Raw genomic sequence first — 17,871 nt, 5'->3', positions numbered from 1 at the left:
AGCTCAACTGGAATTCCATCACCTCTATTAGCTTTGTTCATAGTTATGCTTTCTAAGGCCCACTTGACTTCACATTCCAGGATGTCTGGCTCTAGGTGAGTGGTCACACCATCGTGATTATCTTGGTCGTGAGGATCTTTTTTATACAGTTCTTCTGTGTATTCTTGCCACCTCTGCTTAATATCTTCTGCTTCACCAGAAATGGTTAAGTCCATACAATTTCTGTTCTTTATCAATCCAATCTTTGCATGAAATGTTCCCTTGGTATCTCTCATTTTCTTGAAGAGATCTCTAGTCTTTCCCATTCTGTTGTTTTCCTCTATTTCTTTGTACTGATTGCTGAGGAAGGCTTTCTTATCTCTCCTTGCTATTCTTTGGAACTCTGCATTCAGATGCTTGTATCTTTCCTTTTCTCCTTTGCTTTTCACTTCTCTTCTTTTCACAGCTATTTGTAAGGCCTCCCCAGACAGCCGTTTTGCTTTTTTGCATTTCTTTTCCTTGGGGATGGTCTTGATCTCTGTCTCCTGTACAATGTCATGAACCTCCTTCCGTAGTTCATCAGGCACTCTGTCTATCAGAGCTAGTCCCTTAAATCTATTTCTCACTTACACTGTATAGTCATAAGGGATTTGATTTAGGTCATACCTGAATGGTCTAGTAGTTTCCCCCACTTTCTTCAGTTTAAGTGTGAATTTGGCAATAAGGAGTTCATGATCTGAGCCACACTCAGCTCCCAGTCATGTTTTTGCTGACTGTATAGTGCTTCTCCATTTTTGGCTGCAAAGAATATAATCAATCTGATTTCAGTGTTGACCATCTGGTGATGTCCATGTATAGAGTCTTCTCTTGTGTTGTTGGAAGAGAATGTTTGTTATGACCAGTGCATTCTCTTGGCAAAACTCTATTAGTCTTGCCCTGCTTCATTCCGTATTCCAAGGCCAAATTTGCCTGTTACTCCAGGTGTTTCTTGACTTCCTACTTTTACATTCCAGTCCCCTATAATGAAAAGGACATCTTTTTTGGGTGTTAGTTCTAAAAGGACTTGTAGGTATTCATAGAACCATTCAACTTCAGCTTCTTCAGCGTTACTGGTTGGGGCATAGACTTGGATTACTGTGATATTGAATGGTTTGCCTTGGAAACGAACAGAGATCATTCTGTCATTTTTGAGATTGCATCCAAGTACTGCATTTCGGACTCTTTTGTTGACCATGATGGCTACTCCATTTCTTCTAAGGGATTCCTGCCCACAGTAGTAGATATAATGGTCATCTGAGTTAAATTCACCCATTCTAGTCCATTTTAGTTCACTGATTCCTAGAATGTTGACAGTCACTCTTGCCATCTCCTGTTTGACCACTTCCAATTTGCCTTGATTCATGGACCTGACATTCCAAGTTCCTATGCAATATTGCTCTTTACAGCATCGGACTTTGCTTCTATCACCAGTCACATCCACAACTGGATGTTGTTTTTGCTTTGGCTCCATCCCTTCATTCTTTCTGGAGTTATTTCTCCACTGATCTCCAGTAGCATATTGGGCACCTACTGACCCAGGGAGTTCCCCTTTCAGTATCCTATCATTTTGCCTTTTCATACTGTTCCTGGGGTTCTCAAGGCAAGAATACTGAAGTGGTTTGCCATTCCCTTCTCCTTTGGACCACATTCTGTCAGACCTCTCCACCATGACACTCCTGTCTTGGGTGGCCCCACACCCAAGCATGGCTTAGTTTCATTGAGTTAGACAATGCTGTGATCCGTGTGATCAGATTGGCTAATTTTCTGTGATTATGGTTTCAGTGTGTCTGCCCTCTGATGCCCTTTCCCAACACCTACCATGTTTCTTGGGTTTCTCTTAACTTGTATGTGAAAATATGTATAAAAATATACTCAAAGTACATTAAATACCTAAATGGTAAGAGTGAATACTATTAAACTCTTAGAGGAAAACACACATGGAACAACACTCTATGACATAAGTTACAACACTATGTTTTGGATCCGTCTCTTAAAGCAAAGGAAACAGAAGCGCATAAACAAATAATAAGCAAATGGCACCTAATTAAACTTAAAAGCTTCTGCACAGCAAAGGAAGCCATCAAAAAGTGAAAAGACAATATACAGAATTGGGAAAAATATTTGCAAATGATATCACCAATAATGGGTTAATATCCAACTTATATAAACAACTCATACACAAAAATAAACTCAAAATGGATTAAAAATCTAAACATAAGACCAGAAACTATAAAACTCTTAGAAGAGAACATAGGCAAAACACTCTCCGACATAAATCACAGCAGGATCCTCTATGACTCACCTCCCAGAATATTGGAAATAAAAGCAAAAATAAACAAATGGGACTTAATTAAAATTAAAAGCTTCTGCACAACAAAAGAAACTATAAGCAAGGTGAAAAGACAGCCTTCAGAATGGGAGAAAATAATAGCAAATGCAGCAACTGACAAACAACTAATCTCAAAAATATACAAGCAACTCCTGCAGCTCAATTCCAGAAAAATAAATGACCCAATCAAAAAATGGGCCAAAGAACTAAATAGACATTTCTCCAAAGAAGATATACAGATGGTTAACAAACACATGAAAAGATGCTCAACATCACTCATTATCAGATCAGATCAGTGGCTCAGTCATGTTCGACTCTTTGTGACCCCATGAATCACAGCATGCCAGGCCTCCCCGTCCATCACCAATTCCCGGAGTTCACTGAGACTCATGTCCATCAAGTCAGTGATGCCATCCAGCCATCTCATCCTCTGTCTTCCCCTTCTCCTCCTGCCCCCAATCCCTCCCAGCATCAGAGTCTTTTCCAATGAGTCAACTCTTCGCGTGAGGTGGCCAAAGTACTGGAGTTTCAGCTTTAGCATCAGTCCTTCCAAAGAAATCCCAGGGCTGATCTCCTTCAGAATGGACTGGTTGGATCTCCTTGCAGTCCACAGGACTCCCAAGAGTCTTCTCCAACACCACAGTTCAAAAGCATCAATTCTTCGGCGCTCAGCTTTCTTCACAGTCCAACTCTCACATCCATACATGACCACTGGAAAAACCATAGCCTTGACTAGACGGACCTTTGTTGGCAAAGTAATGTCTCTGCTTTTGAATATGCTATCTAGATTGGTCATAACTTTCCTTCCAAGGAGTAAGCGTCTTTTCATTTCATGGCTGCAGTCACCATCTGCAGTGATTTTGGAGCCCAGAAAAATAACGTCTGACACTGTTTCCCCATCTATTTCCCATGAAGTGATGGGACCGGATGCCATGATCTTCATTTTCTGAATGTTGAGCTTTAAGCCAATTTTTTCACTCTCCACTTTCACTTTCATCAAGAGGCTTTTTAGTTCCTCTTCACTTTCTGCCATAAGGGTGGTGTCATCTGCATATCTGAGGTTATTGATATTTCTCCCAGCAATCTTGATTCCAGCTTGTGTTTCTTCCAGTCCAGCATTTCTCATGATGTACTCTGCATATCAGTTAAATAAACAGGGTGACAATATACAGCCTTGACGAACTCCTTTTCCTATTTGGAACCAGTCTGTTGTTCCATGTCCAGTTCTAACTGTTGCTTCCTGACCTGCATATAGGTTTCTCAAGAGGCAGATCAGGTGGTCTGGTATTCCCATCTCTTTCAGAATTTTCCGCAGTTTATTGTGATCCACACAGTCAAAGGCTTTGGCATAGTCAATAAAGCAGAAATAGATGCTTTTCTGGAACTCTCTTGCTTTTTCCATGATCCAGCGGATGTTGGCAATTTGATCTCTGGTTCCTCTGCCTTTTCTAAAACCAGCTTGAACATCAGGAAGTTCACGGTTCACATATTGCTGAAGCCTGGCTTGGAGAATTTTGAGCATTTCTTTACTAGCGTGTGAGATGAGTACAATTGTGCGGTAGTTTGAGCATTCTTTGGCATTGCCTTTCTTTGGGATTGGAATGAAAACTGACTTTTTCCAGTCCTGTGGCCACTGCTGAGTTTTCCAAATTTGCTGGCATATTGAGTGAAGCACTTTCACAGCATCATCTTTCAGGATTTGGAATAGCTCAACTGGCATTCCATCACCTCCACTAGCTTTGTTCATAGTGATGCTTTCTAAGGCCCACTTGACTTCACATCCAGGATGTCTGGCTCTAGGTGAGTGATCACACCATCGTGATTATCTGGGTCGTGAAGCTCTTTTTTGTACAGTTCTTCTGTGTATTCTTGCCATCTCTTCTTAAAATCTTCTGCTTCTGTTAGCTAGATAGCATATTAAAAAGCAGAGACATTACTTTGCCAACAATGGTCCGTCTAGTCAAGGCTCTGGTTTTTTCCAGTAGTCATGTATGGATGTGAGAGTTGGACTGTGAAGAAGGCTGAGCGCTGAAGAATTGATGCTTTTGAACTGTGGTGTTGGAGAAGACTCGAGAGACCCTTGGACTGCAAGGAGATCCAACCAGTCCATTCTGAAGGAGATCAGCCCTGGGATTTCTTTGGAAGGACTGATGCTAAAGCTGAAACTCCAGTACTTTGGCCACCTCATGTGAAGAGTTGACTCATTGGAAAAGACTCTGATGCTGGGAGGGATTGGGGGCAGGAGGAGAAGGGGAAGACAGAGGATGAGATGGCTGGATGGCATCACTGACTCGATGGACGTGAGTTTGAGTGAAATCTGGGAGTTGGTGATGGACAGGGAGGCCTGGCGTGCTGCAATTCATGGGGTCGCAAAGAGTTGGACATGACTGAGTGACTGAACTGAATTGAACTGATATGCTATTTACATGTTGAAATGATGTTTTGGATATATGGAGTTAAATACAATATAATATTAAAATTGACATCATCAAGTTAGTTTTACTTTTTTTTAACATGGCCACTAGGAAATTACTTATTTGGCTCATAACATGTTGCCTCTGGCTAGCATTTGTCTCGACCCTCACTGTTTAGAGTGTGATCTTCTGATCCACAGCATTGCCTCCACTGGAACTTGTGAGAAATAGAGATTCTTGGACCTCACTTGAGAACTGGTGAATCAGAATGTCTTTTAACAAGCTCTGTGTATTCCTGTTACGGCTTGAGAAGAACTCTCTTGACTTCAGCAGAGCTTCAATACACTGGTCTCTTCTTTCTCCAATATTTACAATCCCTTTACACATGTATCCAGAAAAGAGGGGATATTTGTATACATATAGCTGATTCACTTTGTTGTACAGTAGAAACTAACACAACGCTGTAAAGCAATTATACTTTGGGTTTCCCAGGTGGCTCAGTGGTTAAGAATCCACCTGCAATGCAGGAGATGTGGGTCTGATCCAGGAGATGGCAATCCACTCCAGTGTTTTTGCCTGGGAAATCCCATGGACAGTGGAGCCTGGTGGGCTACAGTCCCTGGGATCACAAAGAGTTGGACCGGACTGAGCACATAGATGTAAAATACATAAATAAGGAAAAAGAAATTACCGTCGTTCTTAAAGGACCTACAGTTGGCCTTCATGTGAAGGCTTATTCAATGCTTCCTTAAATATTGATGTCAATAAATAATCAGAAACTTGTTTGCTATCACTATAACTAACTTTTCCCATACCAAATGACAATGGCTACAAATACTGTGTATTTGCCCATGTGACAGTTAGTACATGTGACATTGCCCATGTGACAGTAAAAGAAGCAGAAGATATTAAGAAGAGGTGGCAAGAATACACAAAAGAACTGTACAAAAAATATCTTCATGACCCAGATAACCACAGTGGTGTGATCACTCACCTAGAGCCAAACATCCTAGAATAAGTCAAGTAGGCCTTAGGAAGGATCACTACGAACAAAGCTAGTGGAGGTGATGGAATTCCAGTTGAGCTATTTCAAATCCTAAAAGATGATGCTGTGAAAGTGCTTCACTCAATATGCCAGCAAATTTGGAAAACTCAGCAGTGGCCACAGGACTGGAAAAGGTCAGTTTTCATTCCAGTCCCAAAGAAAGGCAATGCAAAATTGCACTCATCTCACATGCTAGCAAATAATGCTCAAAATTCTCCAAGCCAGGCTTCAACAGTATGTGAACCATGAACTTCCAGATGTTCAAGCTGATTTTAGAAAAGGCAGAGGAACCAGAGATCAAATTGCCAACATCTGCTGGATCATCAAGAAAGCAAGAGAGTTTCAGAAAAACATCTACTTCTGCTTTATTGACTACACCAAAGCCTTTGACTATGTGGATCACAACAAGCTGTGGAAAATTCTTCAAGAGATGGGGATACCAGACCACCTTACCTGCCTCCTGAGAAATCTATATGTGGGTTAAGAAGCAACAGTTAGAACTGGACATGGAACAACAGACTGGTTCCAAGTCAGGAAAGGAATACATCAAGGCTGTATATTGTCACCATGCTTATTTAACTTATAAGCAGAATACATCATGAGAAATGCTGGGCTGGATGAAGCACAAGCTGGAATCAAGATTGCCAGGAGAAATATCAATAACCTCAGATATACAGATGACACCACCCTTATGGCAGAAAGCGAAGAAGAACTAAAGATCCTCATGATGAAAGTGAAAGAGGAGAGTGAAAAAGTTGCCTTAGAACTCAACATTCAGAAAACTAAGAAAATGGCATCTGGTCCCATCATTTCATAGCAAATAGATGGGAACAATGGAAACAGTGTGAGACTATTTTTTGGGGCTCCAAAATCACAGCAGATGGTGACTGGAGCCATGAAATTAAAAGACACTTACTTCTTGGAAGAAAAGCTATGACCAACCTAGACAGCATATTAAAAAGCTGAGACATTACTTTGCCGACAAAGGTCCATCTAGTCAAAGCTATGGTTTTTCCAGTAGTCATGTATAGATGTGAGCTGCTGCTGCTGCTAAGTTGCTTCAGTCATGTCTGACCCTGTGCAACCCCATGGACTGCAGCCTACTAGGCTCCTCCATCCATGGGATTTTCCAGCCAAGAGTACTGGAGTGGGGTGCCATTGCCTTCTCCATTAGATGTGAGAGTTGGACTATAAAGAAAGCTGAGCATTGAAGAATTGATGCTTTTGAAATGTGATGTTGGAGAATACTCTTGACTTGGACTGCAAGAAGGTCCAACCAGTCTATCCTAAACAAAATAAGTCCTGAGTATTCATTGTAAGGACTGATGCTGAAGCTGAAGCTCCAATCCTTTGGCCACCTGATGCAAAGAGCTGACTCATTGGAAAAGACTCTGATGTTGGGAAAGATTGAAGGAGGGAGGAGAAGGGGATGACAGAGGATGAGGTGGTTGGATGGCATCCCTGACTCAATGGACATGAGTTTGAGTAAGCTCCAGGTGTTGGTGATGGACAGGGAAGCCACACATCCCATGGATTGTATGCTGCAATCCATGGGATTGCAAATAGTTGGCTACGACTCTGTGACTGAACTGAACTGAACAGTTAATACCACTGAGTTAAAACATTTATATGCCTCATACACTAAAGACAACTGCAGACAGTGGCCAGGAAACCATAGGATGTCTGAATTTCATATATATATATATATATATATATATATATATATATACATATACACACACACATACATACACATATATACACACAGTACCTCTGATCTTGAAAAGGAAAAACTAGGGTTAAAACAAGTGTATGAGAAAGTCCATCAGTACTTTGAGGGTCTGTTGTCAGCCAGCTTTCCTTTGGGAACAGAGTAATGAAGGTTATTGTTCAAAGGTGCAGAGAATCAGGCTATTATTTTTGTCTGCTCTTCAGTTTGCAGTTTGGGGATGAAGAGAAATCTAGCAATATTCTTTTGTTTCCTTTTCCCTTGTTCTAGTCACCAAGTCCTCAATCTAGTTTACCACTCTGCACCTTTTCCTAGAGGAATTGAGATGAAGGTTGTTGGTTTTGAAAGCCATGTATAATTTTTAAAAAAAGCTGGCCTAATTATAACCAAACAGTGCAAAATCATCCCACTTATGATTGCTCCTGATTATGTGGAGGCTGTCTTGTTCACTGCAGGAGGTTTCAGATCTCACAGAAAAATGCAAGGTGCCCACTGACTGCCAGGAGGGGAAGGGCTCACAGAAAACAAAACTATTTCAGCTTTACTCTATTATTTTATTGTTAAAATTATATCTTGAAGTTTCCTAGAATGGCTAACTTGAAATTGGCATTATCCAATTAATGCTTTTAGTGACTTGGTCTAATGGGCTCCTCTGGTGGCTCAGTGGTAAAGAATCCACCTGGCAATGCAGGAGATGCAGGTTTGATCCCTGGGTTAGGAAGATCCCCTGGAGGAGGAAATGCAACCCACTCCACTTTTCTTACCTGGAAAATCCCATAGAGGAGCCTGGCAGGTTACAATCCAAGGAGTCACAAAAGAGGCGGGCACAACTTAGCAATTAAACAAAAACAAAACAAATGAATTGACCTGATGTTCAGTAAATAAATAGTAATCAACTGATGATTAAGTAATCACCCACAAACTACCATAGTATTATGGTCAGGCTTCAACTGTATATAAAGAATACCGTTTTGTTCAAGCTACTGCAAAAAAGCGTGATTTCCTTTGTTTTTTATAACTTTTATTTTATATTGGAGTGTAGTTGGTTAACAATGTTGTATTAGTTTCAGGTGTACAGCAAGGTGATTCTGTTATACATAAACATGTATCTACTCTATTTCAAATACTTATCATATTTAGGTTATAACAGAATATTGAGCAGAGTTCCCTGTGCTGTACTTTGAATTGAAGTGGAATTCTATGGAAATTGAAGGTCAAGGGTCACAATGCTGCAGGTCTGACTTTGCGGAGAGCCATTTCTGCCCTTGCATCCCCAAGGTGATCCTTTTAGCTCTCACTCTCTCTCAGCTGCCTTCCCTTGCTGACTTCGAGTTTTCTCCCTCTGCACTCCCCAGCCTCTCACTTCAGCATATTCTAGTCTGGCATGGCTTCTCCAGTCACAGTTCAATTTCATGATCTCTCAGATGTAGGTTGACTGTCTTCTGGCAGTTATATCTTTGCTTTCAGACTCAGATGTTAAAGGCTCATGCCTGTGCTCAGTCACTAAGTTGCATCTGACTCTTTGCAATCCCATGGACTACAGCCCACCAGGCTCCTCTGTCCATGGGTTTTTCCAGGGAAGAATCCTTGAGTGGATTGCCATTTCCTCCTCCATGGAATCTTCCCAATTCAGGGATTGAACCTGTATCTCCTACATATCCTGCATTGGCAGGCAGATTCTTTACCACTGAGCCACCAGGGAAGCCCTGGATTTTAGAAGAGTTCTTATTAAAGTTATGTTTTCAATGCAGTTCACTTTTGTCACAAGGTGGCTGCATGCTAGGACCACTGATGAAGACATTCCCCAAATAAATGATGAGGACAGCCAGATACCATGACTGACATACCTAGTACCTGTGAGAGAGTCAATTCCTAGGCAGGTTGATAAGAAGTCTGGGGTCCCCGAGGCGGAGACAGGGGTCTGGAATTCTCAAGAAAGAGGAAAAGACTAACTTTGTTTTCTTTCTTTTTTTTTTTTTACTACATTCCTTAGTCTTAGTCACATAAAATGTTTTGTTTTGTTTTTCCTTTAAGCCCAGAACTGATGATTACACAACTTAGTCTAACTCTGTACTAGGGATTATATAACAACAATGTATCCTGCTTGAGGACAGTTTCTCCTTCCTGAAAACCTTCTGACTAATCCTGATATTTAAGGAGATCCAACCAGTCCATCCTAAAGGAAATCAGTCCTGAATATTCATTGGACGGACTGATGCTTAAGCTGAAACTCCAATCCTTTGGCCACCTGATGTGAAGAACTGACTCATTTGAAAAGATCCTGATGCTGGGAAAGATTGAAGGTGGGAGGAGAAGGGGATGATAGAGGATGAGATGGTTGGATGGCATCACCGAGTCAATGGACATGAGTTTGAGTAAACCCCAGGAGTTGGTGATGGACAGGGAGGCCTGATATGTTGCAGTCCATGGGGTTGCAAAGAGTCAGACACAACTGAGCAACTGAATTGAACTGAAGTGAACTGAATCCTGATACCTTAAAATGTAAATTGTGGGAGTGGGTCTGGTAGGATCTTTCTATTGTTAAGTTCTAATCCTGTTATCCTAAAATGTAAATTGTGGGAGCGGGTCTGGTAAAATTTTCACAAACTTGAGACATTCTTATGATTTATTGTAATAACTAATTTAAAAAGCATATAATTCCCTTGCTAACAGTAGCCACGGTGGCACTCTGCGTCCGCTTTCTGATGTCTGTGTCAGAAGCTTTCCCTGTCCCTTTTCTTACTTGAACAAAACTCTGCTACACAAACGCTCTTGAGTGATCAAGTCTGGTCCCTGATCCCGAAACGAAATCTTCTTCTTTGGAGATCACGAATCCGATATTGTTCACCATATGCTATCACCTATATCCTCTTATTAACATTTACTGAGAGCATACTCTGTGTTAGTACTGCTCTAGGAGGTGCAAATATAAAAGTAAGACAGACACAGTCCCTAAAATTGTCAGAGGTGATGAGTGCTATGTGGAGAATTCTAGTACAGTGATGAGAAAAGTGACTGCCAGATTGGTCAGATGGAGTGAGCAGAGAAGGATGCTCACAGTGGGTCACATTTAACTTGACACCTGGTTGAAGAGGAGGAGCCAATCATAAGAAGATCAGGGTAAGATTACTCCTCATTTCATAAGACACAACTGCTGCAAAGGCCTTGTGGCAATTAGCTTTTAAAAGGTCACAGTAACCGAAGATATGTGTTCAAGAAATTAGGTCAGAGAGCTAGCCAGGGACCAGATTGTATAGTTTTACAAGGTGTTTACATTTTACTCTACTTGAAATGGGAGCCACCAGAATAATATGATAAAATAATCTTAGCTCACAAACTCATATTTGGTAATTATGATTTATTTTTTATTTACTTTAATTCAATTGATTTGTATCAGGAAACTTCTCCGACAGTCTGGTGGATAAGAGTCCATACTTCCAATGCAGAGGGAGTGGGTTCAATCCTTAGTCTGGGAACAAAGCTCTCACATGTCATGGCCAAAAAAAAAAAAAAAAGTTTATATTTATCAGAATAGCCCATGAAACTGAGAGGTGTTTAATTTGATAAATCATTAAGAAAATATACATAAAACCATAGTAAGATTCCACTGCCTATCCATCAGATGGGTGACATTTTTAAAAATATGAAAAACACGAAGTATTGGCAGTGTAAATTGGTATAGCTTCTTTGAAAGATTGGTTGGAAATGTCTAATTATGTTGAATACAGATACACATGCCACACACATGCATACATATACATACAGAATTATACCCTGCTGCTGCTGCCGCTGCCAAGTCACTTCAGTTGTGTCCGACTCTGAGCGACCCCATAGACGGCAGCCCATCAGGCTCCCCAGTCCCTGGGATTCTCCAGGCAAGAACACCAGAGTGGGTTGCCATTTCCTTCTCCAGTGCATAAAAGTGAAAAGTGAAAGTGAAGTCACTCAGTCATGTCCGACTCTTAGCAACCCCATGGACTGCAGCCCACCAGGCTCCTCCACCCATGGGATTTTCCAGGCAAGAGTACTGGAGTGGGGTGCCATTGCCTTCTCCAGAATTATACCCTATGACCCAGCAATTCCATAGTCAGGTATATTCTCGATAAAAACGTGTATCTATGTGCACCAGAAGACATGCACTAGAAAGCTCCAACAGGTAGCCCCAGACTAGAAACTTCCCAAACATTCCTCAAGAGCAGGACAGACACACACATAGTTGTCTACTCTGCGTGTGTGTGCTAAGTCACTTTGGTCCTGACTCTTTGTTACCCTGTGGACTGCTGCCTGCCAGGCTCCCCTGGCAATGGGATTTTCCAGACAAGGATACCGGAGCGGGTTGCTATGCCCTCCTCCAGGGGATCTTCCCCAGCCAGGAATCGATCCTGCATCTCTTATGTCCCCTGCATTGGCAGGCAGGCTCTTTACCACTAATGCCACCTGGGAAGCTATACTCTGCCTAGCAGTCAGCAGACTAGACAACAGCCTACAGGGAAACTATGACCTACAGATCAAGGCTGACACAATGCCTGCTTTATTATTGACCTTTGAGCTAAGAATGGATTTCATATTTTTAAAGGGGTTGTAAAAGCAACAACAACAACAACAAAAAGAAACAAATAGCAAAGACATGGAAGGATGTGTTCCAGAGACTATACACGGCCTACAAAGCATCAAATATTGACTGTTTGGCCTTTTATAGAAAAAAGTTTGCCAATCTTCAATTCAGGAGAGAATGAGCAAACCACAAGCAATACAATGGATGGATTTATAAGCCACAGGTTGAGCCAAAGGAGTCACATCGACAGAGAAACACACACAAAATCAAGCTAGGATCTGAGAAGGCAGGTTAGTGGTTGTGCTGGACCAGAGCAGAGACTGGAAGAGAGGGATGAAGTATATAATGCTATTTAAGAGCGGCGCATTCCACAAGTGTGTCCAATTTGTGGGAAACTTGACAAGCTGCACCCTTACGATGTGTGTAAGCACAAATTTGAGCAGTTGTAACTGGACCAGAGAGTCTATGACTAACTGAGCACAGCACAGCTGACAGATTGTGGGGACATGCAACTTAAATTATTAATCTCCCCTGTCCTCTCTCAGATCAGGTAAAAATCTGGAGAGATTTCTGAGGCACCCAAAAATTGAGACAAGACTTTTCATCTTCAGGCTACTGTGATGACCAGGGATGTCCTCCTTTTGAAATCACGTGTTCCTTTTAGATACTGCCATTTGCTTACAAACTAGAAATTTTTTTAACCCGATACTGAGACGCTTGCAACTTAAGTCTTTGGTTTCTTATTCTCAGTTGTGGTCTTTCTCTCTCATCTCTTACCTAGGCCATGAGGCCATCCTATGGATTCTACCTTCATTGTGCAGCCACAATCCAGCCATTTTTCTCAGCTTTCACTGCTGCAGGCATGGTTCAAGCTGTCAGCCTGTCTTCCCTGGTTTGTCAGTCTAATGGTTTTTTCCCTTTGAGTTCCCCACCCCTGCCAACCTATCCCCAAACAGTCTATTCTTAACAGAGAAACTAGTGTGATCCTTTGAAAACAAAGATTGTGGCACTGCTCAGGTCAAAACTCCAATAACTCACCTTTTCATTCAGAATAAAAGCCAAAATCCTTACAATGGCTAACAGCCAGCATCTGTCTCTCTCCCACAAACATACATTCACTCTCTCCCCACCCCGACACATACTAGCCTCCTTCTCTTCTACAGAAATGTCAGGACCCTTCCTGCCTTGAGGCCTTTGAATGAGTTGTTCTGGCTACCTGGATCTCCAAACAGCTCAGGAGCTAAGCCCTTGCCTCCTTCAAGTCTTCTTTTCAAAGACACGAAGGCCTCGTGAAGCCTATTGTGATGGTTCTATTTAAAATTATCAGGCCCCCTCCCCACATCCCTGAGTGATCACTCTGACCTTGCTTTTTTTTTTCTTTTTTTTAAAATTTAAATTTATTTATTTTAATTAAAGGCTAATTACTTTATAATATTGTATTGGTTTTGCCATACATCAACATGAATCCGCCACGGGTGTACACGTGTTCCCCATCCTGAACCTCCCCCCCACCTCCCTCCCCGTACCATCCCTCTGGGTCAACCCAGTGCACCAGCCCCGAGCGTCCTGTATCGAACCTGGACTGGCGATTTGTTTCACATATGATATTATACATGTTTCAATGCCATTCTCCCAAATCATCCCCCCACTCCCTCTCCCACAAAGTCCAAAAGACTGTTCTATACATCTGTGTCTCTTTTGCTGTCTTGCATACAGGGTTATTGTTACCATCTTTCTAAATTCCATATATATGCGTTAGTATACTGTATAGGTGTTTTTCTTTCTGGCTTATTTCACTCTGTATAATAGGCTCCAGTTTCATCCACCTCATTAGAACTGATTCAAATGTATTCTTTTTAATGGCTGAGTAATACTCCATTGTGTATATGTACCACAGCTTTCTTATCCATTCATCTGCTGATGGGCATCTAGGTTGCTTCCATGTCCTGGCTGTTATAAACAGTGCTGCGATGCACATTGGGGTACACGTGTCTCTTTTTAAAATGATAATTATTGCTTGAGCATCCTTTATAAGGTATTTATTTATGATGAACACTGTCTATTATCTCTCTTTTCCAGGTAATATGTAAGTTCCTGAAGGGCAGCAATTTTTCATTTCTCTGGTGATGTATCCCAGGTGTCTATCCCAGTGCTTGGCACACAGAAAGCTTCAGTGGGAACTGTTGAATGAATTAGGAATGAATAAACAGAGTCTGGCCTCACAGGCACACCATTCTTCTAGCATCTCCAAGTCTTGCCACTTCCCTGGAGTACTGCTATAGACTGATACAGGTCATCACTCCTTCAGGGTCCTATAGGGAGTCTCTACCCAGCATGTGGAATTATGTCTTCTTTCTCATGGGACTTCTGTACTTCTTCTGATATAACACTTTTAGAGAAACAAAGCCATCAGGGAGATAAGTTTTAAAGAGCAGATGAAATGATGAAAGACAGACAGTAATTTATCCCAACATGCATAAGCATCCCTGTCTTTCCCAAAAGACTCAGCTGTGGAGAGCTCCAGGGCTATGGTGGGTCTGGAACATTTGAAAGCAAAATTGAGAAATCTCAACTTTGGGTTGGGGCTTCCCAGTTGGCTCAGTGGTAAAGAATTCATTGGCCAATGCAGGAGACACAGGAGACTCAGGTTCAATCCGTAGGTCGGAAAGATCTCCTAGAGGAGGAAATGGTAGCCCACTGCAGTATTCTTGCCTGAGAAATCCCATGGACAGAGGAGCTTGGAGGGCTGCAGTCCATGGGGTCGCAAAGAGTTGGACTGGACTAGTAACTGAGCAGGCACGCACATAGCTTTGAGTCTCTCAATATGAATTTAGTTTTAGGTGGCTTTATAGAAAGGATATTTGATATTACTTTTATTTATAAGACCCAATCTTTGTATTCTATTTTAGTTGGGCTTTGAAAGTTGGTAGTTTATGATACTAAAAACAGTCATACATATTTTTCCTACATAAGGAAAAATTCAATTCTGAGAGCACATTTGTAAGTCCAATTAGTTTGTAAGTCCAACAATGTTAGCCTAGGTACCCAGCTAATACAATTGGCTATAAATATTGCTTTCATGCCTGCTTCTGGACATCCTGGGCTTGCAATAAAGCTTATTGTTCGGCTGTACTCTATATGGCACTGTAAAATAAAGTACACAAAAGCACAACCATTTGCAGAGGATGCAGGCATGTGACAACGTACTCTAGATACCTGAACTAACACGTGATTGGACATGTTGACGCACGTTCATGTCTTTGGAAGTTTGTAACTTGAAGGTTCATATGCAGGGCATCTACTGTATTTTTTAAGTCCGTGTTTTGATGTCAAATAAATTATACTGATTTTTCTGAACTTGTCTTCCAAGGTCATGTTTAAACAATTATTTGTTAAATGTACTCAAGAATGGGAACACAATGCCAGACGTTATGGAGGAACAGATATGCACATGAAACTTGGGTTCAACATTTAAAATATTTGGTAGAGTTGACCCTTGAACAGTGTGTGGGGGTGGGTATTAGAAGTGCCACCACTGGGGAATTAGGGGCATGGATTCTTGGCACGGTCCAAAATCTATGTATAATTTATAATTAGCCCTCTGAACACATGGTTGGTTTCACATTGGGGATTCAACCAATCAAGGGTGGTATAGTAATCTAGTATTTTGCTATTAAAAAAAAATCTACATATAATGGACCCATGCAATTCAAATCCACCTTGTTCAAGGGTCATCTGTATTTACTGAGGTAAAGAAAAAGACTAGGCTGTCACAGGGAGAGGATTTTAGTTCTACTTTAAAATATATTTTGTTCTATTATTGTAACTTCAAGCAGAGTCCTTATTTGTTAATGGGAAAGGTAAAAAATACATTTTGATGTTAACTGACTTAAGTGAGAAGAAGGTTTATCCTTCCATGCAGAGAAGAACAAATGGAAAGCAAGGCAAAATCTCTAAAATGCAAAGCAAGCCAATTAAAATGTCAAGGTCACTTAACAGAAATAATAATAATGTAGGTTGCTCAAAAATCCCAACACACTCCATCAGGGGTGGTTTTCATTAAAAATGTTAATGATATGAGATTTTCTGCTCACCAAATATATCTAGAAAACATAACTCAGTTCAGTTCAGTCACTCAGTCGTGTCCAGCTCTTTGCCATGAACCACAGCATGCCAGGCCTCGCTGTCCATCACCAACTGCCGGAGTCTACCCAAACCCATGTCCATTGAGTCAGTGATGCCATCCAACCATCTCATCCTCTGTCATCCCCTTCTCCTCCTGCCCCCAATCTTTCTCAGCATCATGGTCTTTTCAAATGAGTCAGCTCTTCGCATCAGGTGGCCAAAGTATTGGAGTTTCAACTTCAACATCAGTCCTTCCAATGACTCATGCAACATTAAATAAATGATATTTTATTAATGTCTTTATGACATTTTTTACTTTGAAAGATGATCAAATAGAGTTTATAATGCATAAGTAATTTGTATTTTGGGCTTCCTAGGTGGGGTTGCAAAAAGTCAGACATGACTGAGCGACTGAGTTTACACACCCAACACACATACAGATGGCTCCAGTGGTAAAGAATCCCCTGCCAGTGCAGGAGAGGAGGGTTTGATCCCTGGGTCGGAAAGATCCCCTGGAGGAAATGGCACCCCACTCCAGTATTCTTGCTCAGATAATTCCATGGATCAGAGGAGCTTGACAGGTTACAGTCCATGGGGTCACAGAAAAGTTGGACATGACTTAGTGACTAAACAACAACAACAAATTTGTATTTTACTCCAAAAAGATCTGAAAAGAAGCTCAGAATCCACCTTAAAGCATTATTATCATCATTACTTTGTACTTAAGTGCCCAGAAAACACTCCTACATATTATAACTGAAAAATTAAGTGGGGAATTGGGGCCTTGATCTGTCACAAAACAGATCATGCTTCAAATAATTGGCTCAGCAATCAAGTTGGGTTAATTACTTAACTTATCCAATACTTCATTTCCTCACTTATAAAATGAAGATAATATTAGTGCCCAGGGCATAGTCTATTGTGAGGAATATATATATATATATACAGACACACACATATACACACACATATAATATAAAGTATTAAATATATAATGTATACCTAATTAAAGTATTAAATATATAATATATATTTATATTTAAAGTATATAGTTGAGTATCTGGCACATAGTATAAATACTGTGAGTCCTAGCTGTTGTTGTTACAGTGTTTTTTTTTTCTCTAAATAAGCATTGTGAGTAGAGCTTTATAAACTTATAGCAATGGTTTTTGCATTCGAATACAGAACTAAAAAATGAATTTCCATTACCTGTGTTGTTATTAACTACAGCCCATCTGTCCACACTATTAATATTACTTTAGATCTCAAATTTATCATCCACCTTTGGGGCTTCCCTGATAGCTCAGGTGGCAGAGAATCCACCTGCAATGCAGGAGATCCAAGTTCAATTCCTGGGTTGGGAAGATCCCCTGGAGAAGGGATAGGCTGCCAACTCCAGTATTCTTGGGATTTCCTTGTGGCTAGCTGGAAAAGAATCTGCCTGTAATGTAGGAGACCTGGGTTTGATCTCTGGGTGGGGAAGATCCCCTGGAGAAGGGAATGGCTACCCACTTCAGTATTCTGGCCTGAGAATTTCAAGGACTCTATAGTTCTTGTGGTCACAAAGAGTCGGACCCAACTGAGCAACTTTCACTTTCACTATTTCTTCTTCCACTTTTTTTTTTTTGGTGTTTTTCTTTTCTTTTTTTTTAAATT

This window comes from Bubalus kerabau, chromosome 21 (assembly GCF_029407905.1).
Source record: "Bubalus kerabau isolate K-KA32 ecotype Philippines breed swamp buffalo chromosome 21, PCC_UOA_SB_1v2, whole genome shotgun sequence".
NCBI lineage: Eukaryota > Metazoa > Chordata > Mammalia > Artiodactyla > Bovidae > Bubalus > Bubalus kerabau.
The sequence above is the reverse complement of the archived record's forward strand: the minus strand, read 5'-3'. Positions refer to the sequence as shown.